Below are 5679 nucleotides of genomic sequence, written 5' to 3' on the forward strand. Positions count from 1 at the left end.
GACATTAATCTTTCACACTCCTTGCCAGCCTCGAGTCCATTCAAATGAGTCAATGCCCTAATCTCTTGGCCTCATGTGAGGTCTTTTGCAACGCCCAGAAATGTTTTGGTGTGTGGTGCACGTCTAGGGTTTCTTCTCTTCGCCTTATGCTCCTCCTGCCTCATACCCCTTGATGATGCCATGGCGAAAAAGGATATCGTTCGCTTCGTGGTCTTTTTTGGTAGGTGTTGCTAATGAAGCGTTGTGTGCGGTCTCTGGAAATTTGAGAGGCGTCAACAGGCGCTAAATCCGCTTACGTTGTGACGGAAGAAGAGGCTCTCCTTCGGCCCGTCTTGGACTTATTGCTTTATTTGAGTTGTTTGGAGTTTTGCGCTAAGTTTAGTTTGGGATGCGGTTACTGCCGCTGGTTGCGTGACACTGGAGACAGAAGCCAGAGGCTAAATGGCTTCGTTGCATTTAGTATTCGTTTTCGATACTTAATGAATTCACATTCCGTTCGATTCATTTGCCAGCTGACTCCTCTGCTCTGTGGGATGACTTTGACCTTATGTCGTCGTCGCACGCAGCCCAATTGAAACGTTTAATTGCATCAAGCAGGACTCAGGACACACTGTAGTTTCTGGGGGCCATTGTCATTAGCGTAATTAGATCTTTCAGTTCAGTTCAGTTGCAGACTTTAGCTTGGCGTGTCCTTCTCGCTGTAATTTCTGTTCTGTTCTGTTCTGTTCTGTTTTTTCCTTTCTTTTTTTCTCCACTAATTTTGATGCCATGGCACGTGGAACGTGCGCAATTTGTTTACCATCAACATAATTGGCTTGTCCATCGTCCCGGGGTCTCGCGTCTCGGGTCTCGGGTCTCGTCCCCTGGGCCCACTTCTGACTTTTTTAAGCGCTTTTTTATTTCATCGGGAAAGTCTTGGCACCGGACAATTAGTTGAAATGATTAAGCTGATGCGCCTTACTCCTCGACTCCCACTCTGACTACCGCTCAGTCTCTGAGGCCAACTCTCTTTGGTAATTACATTAGCGTTCGATAAATTAACCGCCACGCACTCACTTAAATTGCCTCGACTCGGCCATCTATCATAGGGATAATACGAGTGCCCATCAGGACCACCAAAATTCGATCACCGCAACAGCTGCGATGCCTCGGCTTGTGACAAGCTCAGACAATGCGGAACTGTTTTCAATTGGCCTTATTCAAATATTGTGAATCCTCGTTGGTTCGTTTGCTCGTTTGTTTGTCGGTTTGTCAATCACGGCCTGCCACAGCTCGTCACATTGATCGATCTAGTTCAGAGGGATGTTCCGGGATGTGGAGTTTGGATTCCCATTCCCTCTGTTTACCACACGCCACCCAGGCCACACATTTGGAGGAGGCTGACGATGATCGATCACACACATTTTCTCAGTTTCTGCATTGATTTCGCTCAGTGTCATGCGGTAGAGAGAACTACAACTCGATCACTTGGTAATGATGGAGCAATTGTTCTCAATGATTTTGTATTATTTTAGGGAACAAAGATTAGAAAGTTGGTCCATGATTTAAGCTTTACATTTTCATGTATCCATCTTTGTACAGCATTTTTATTGCCCGATAAATGTAATAACTTAAAACCCCATCCCCTTCGAAAAGCCCCGCCTTTAGTTGTCCCTTCTTTTTTATGGACCCTTGGCCCACTCGCTGCCTAAACGTTTACAGCTCCCCGAGCGGCTTCAAATAATTTGACACTTGACTGCTCGACTTGGTTATACGCATTCGCGTATAGAGAACATTTTGTTGATGTCAACTTTATGACTTACAACTCTTAAAAAACCACACCACACACCCCCTTCCAAATGCACATAAAAAAGTAAATCCCACGCAGGAAAACTAATTAAAAATACCTTTTTTGGGGCGACAATAAAATTTATGAAAATTAACATAAAAATTTGTGTGCGATTAACTCGAAAAGGCACGCACCGCACACAGAGAGAGAGAGAGACATTTTGGCCATATGGAAAATCACATAATAAACAAAAACGGAACAAGAACAAGGGCAATAAAAGCAAATATGGCAACACACGTGCGGGTGTGCGGCAGAGGGTAGAGCTATGATGGGGGAAAGTGGAGGTGGGAGTGGAAGATGATGATGGGGCTTGCTTATCATTTGCCTCAATATACGAGTATGACTTTCTGTCGGTTGCGACACAGTTGAGACTGACTTTGGCGACAACAAGTCACGACAGCAGCAGCAGGGAGGACAGGAGCAATAATAACGGAAACGGGAGCAACTTCAACGGATATGACAGCAACTTCAATCAGCGAGAAGGCTAGACGCAGGTGCTGAAACTTTTGATACCCTTTTGCAGATTGATTTTACATGTACTGAGAACTTATCTCTTACATATGGAATGGAATTTCCACTCAATTACATTTTTGACTAACTTTCATGCACACAAAATATTCTTTCTGACCAAATCATAATTCCCCCCCTGCGAGGGTACAACAAAAGTAAAGCTCTCTGGCGCATCCAAAGCGATTAGGCTGATTGGAGTCAGTGTCTGTGTGGCGGGATGAGTCGTGATGGGGGTGGTTCCCAGTCTGGTGCGCCAGTTGGCGCTACCCGAAGGTGGACGAGTATATGAAATACACAATATACGGAATCTCACACGCTCGCATTATGAGTAATGTGCACCTTATGCCGCCGCCAAGTCGAATGTGATTAGGGGAAACAAACTGCCTGCCTGCTTTGTTTTCAGCTGGAAAATCTGTTTAGAGAATTTTATGGGCTTTATTAACCCCTTGACTGATGATGTGGTGGTCGCTGGCTGCTGTTTGGAAATCCAAATATTATGATGGCATCATTTACACGCCGCATTTCCGATTCAAGTTCTGATCTCTGATCTGATCTGTTCCAAGGGGGTTGCTACGAGTAGCTCTGATCTCATCCACTGGGGGTTGTTAGTTTTATGTGCCTTTTTGTATGGTTTAATTTGATTTTAGAGGATTGTTTGGGATCTCTATGAAAGCAGCTTAAAGTGCTAGAGGATATTTTGTGGAAAATCAAACCAAAATTAGCCACAGTTTCCCAACACAGCCCCTCGCTTCCCACACAAATGTCGACCCAGCGTCTGATAGACATTAGACTTTGGGCGAAGCTCATCAAAATTAATTTTATTGCAAGCCAACAACTTTCCACAAAAAACAACCAAATGCCAATTTCTAAACGTTGTTTGGGGCGGAGGAAAACTTTTGGCTAATTAAACGCAAATTGTTGTGGCGGCAAATTGCGAAAAAATTGCCAAACTTTGTCGCCAAGCTATTAAAAGCCTTTTGTCACAAAAGTTTATGGTCTCACAGTCGCAGAAAAAATGGAGACAGAAAAACGGGTTAATTACACGACAGAGAAGTGTGAGGGTTTGGGCCGGGCCAAATGACATTCTGTACTTTTCTGGCTTTTATGTCAAAGCCATAAAAATGTTTTCGGCACTGAAAGAGATGACAAGAGAGACTGAGAGAGAAAGAGAGAATGCTGCTGCAGAAACAAATATGGCGTCGGGTGCTTCCTTTGGGGTTTTTGGCCCACTTGAATGGCCAAGTATGTGTTGACACTGGCATGTAGTTGTTGTAAGTAACGATGGCACCACCGGGCGAAGCAGTAGCCCAAGCAGTGGGGGAGGGGCAGGTGGTGTGGACTGTGGGTGGCTGAAAGGAGGTGGTGTCCGTGTGTCCTTGGTGTCCTCCTCTTTGGCGTCGCTTTGCGCAAATTTGCCACTTCAACAGCTCCTTGCGGATGCCGTAAGCACTCTTGTGAACGAGCTCTGAGCATTTTCATTTATTTTCCTCGCATTTTCTTTGGACTCTCACTCTCTCGCTCTCTACCTCTCTTCTTTGCTTTTTCTGTTTCTCTGTCTGTGTGCTTGCCACACCCACTCGGAGGAAGGACTGAGGAAGCCTTAGAGAATTTATGCTTCTGCATTTTTATTCCAGTTGTTTCCCCTTCGACTCCTTGGTGCTGGCTTCGATTTTTTGGCAACTTGGAAAGTTGTGAAACGATGCTCACGGAATTTTAAACAGGCAGCAGCGACGACTCCCTTTACGTTTTAGGGGCAGGTCCTTGGGTGGCGCTTTGCGTTGGAGTTTTGGTTAGTGGCGACGGGATGGGGGGTTTTTTGTGTCAATATTGTTACAGCGGCAGCGGAATATGTGCTGTGAATTTTAAATTGGTTTTCTCTGGCTTCGCTGAGTTGCTTACATAATCAGCAGGGAAAACTTTCGTCTGATTTTGGAGATTGTGTTATCTAGACCCAAAGTTTCAATTGAAACAAAGGATTTCGTAAGTAAACGAGAGAGCGATTCCTCAAACGGGTTAGTTAAATATACGAAAAGGTGTGTGGGATCATATTTGTGGTGTGATTTTCTATAATTTATCAGTGTAAAATGTATCACAGATAACTGTAGACCGCTAAGGATAGATACGCAATACTGAACCGATGTCATGCAAATATAAAATAATATTGTGGAGAGATGTCAAAAGTCCAACTCAAAACCTCCATCGCTTTAGCTTTGTTTTTTGTGCAATTTCCATGTGCTTTCATCCATATTTTCAGTTTTTGTTTGGAAGTGTACGAGTACACTTGAAATTTGTTAGTTACAAATTTTTAGTTTTTTAAATTTCTTTTTTTGGCGAAGCTTAGAGGTAAACTAACAAAAGGATTTCGCTTCAACAGCAAACATAAATGATTCATTGAAATCTTATTTAGATGTTCCGATTCGTGAATTTGCTTTTCCATTGTCTGACTGTCCTGTGCCCTGTCGACCTTCAGCAGCATAATTATTCAGGTCGTTGTGGAAAATGCTTTAAACAGGCAGCTGATCGGCGAGCGATGGTCGTCTCTTCCAGACTTCGCCTTGTGTCCAGCTCCGTGAAGCATGAAGGATTGTTCAGAAGTATAAATTGTGATATGAATCGTGGAAGCCAGAGTACTCTTAAGCAAACTGCAGAGTGATCAATTACGTGGGAGAAGCTCTCTTCTCCTGCATGTGATTTTGAATATTTATTTTTTAAAGGTAAGTTGTCCTTTGTGGTTTCAATTACTCAACCTTTCTCTTCACAGTTCGCCGTATGCCCAGCATTTCTTCGATCTTGGCGTTATTACGATTACCAGTGGCCTGTGGGCCCTGGCAGTTTTTGAACTTTTCAAAAACCTGGGACTGCTTATGCTACAAGAATTGTTCCAGTGCACAGAAGGCCAACATAGTTCGGCATCGATGGTGCCAGATATTTGCTCGGGATAGCTCCCAGCGCTGGAGCAAATCTAGAAGCAGACAACCATGCTGTAGAAGGAAGCCGTGAAGGAAGGATCGCCTCTGCTGCCGGTAATGTTGTGGCATAAACAAAATATGAATTACATATATGAAAAGTAAGATTTAAGATGTGGATCTACTTTGAAACTCAAATATAAGACCTCCCAAATAATTTCCATTAACTTTTCTTTCACAATTCCCACCTGTAAACGAGTGCCAGCCAATTACACGCCCTTTCCCAAGCCGAACAGTAGGCAGGAAAATTGTTTATTACATTTCGAAAAATGGTTGCAACCACCCTCTGTCCCAGCCCCCGCCCCTGCTCCCAGCGAATGACCAACGAAAAACAATTACAGCCAAAAAATGAGATACTATACGTAGAAACAGACG

The 5679-nt window shown here is 43.8% G+C and overlaps 1 long non-coding RNA gene across 1 annotated transcript; it reads left to right on the plus strand.

Annotated features, from left to right (window-relative positions):
• The first annotated feature begins 4571 nt into the window (after window positions 1-4571).
• LOC117584313 lies at window positions 4572-5461 on the plus strand. Its single transcript, XR_004573839.1, has 3 exons — window positions 4572-4681; window positions 4746-5052; window positions 5100-5461. It is a non-coding gene; the product is annotated as an uncharacterized LOC117584313 (long non-coding RNA).
• Window positions 5462-5679: the final 218 nt, after the last annotated feature.

This window comes from Drosophila guanche, unplaced genomic scaffold (genome assembly GCF_900245975.1).
Source record: "Drosophila guanche unplaced genomic scaffold, DGUA_6, whole genome shotgun sequence".
In the NCBI taxonomy this organism is placed as follows: domain Eukaryota; kingdom Metazoa; phylum Arthropoda; class Insecta; order Diptera; family Drosophilidae; genus Drosophila; species Drosophila guanche.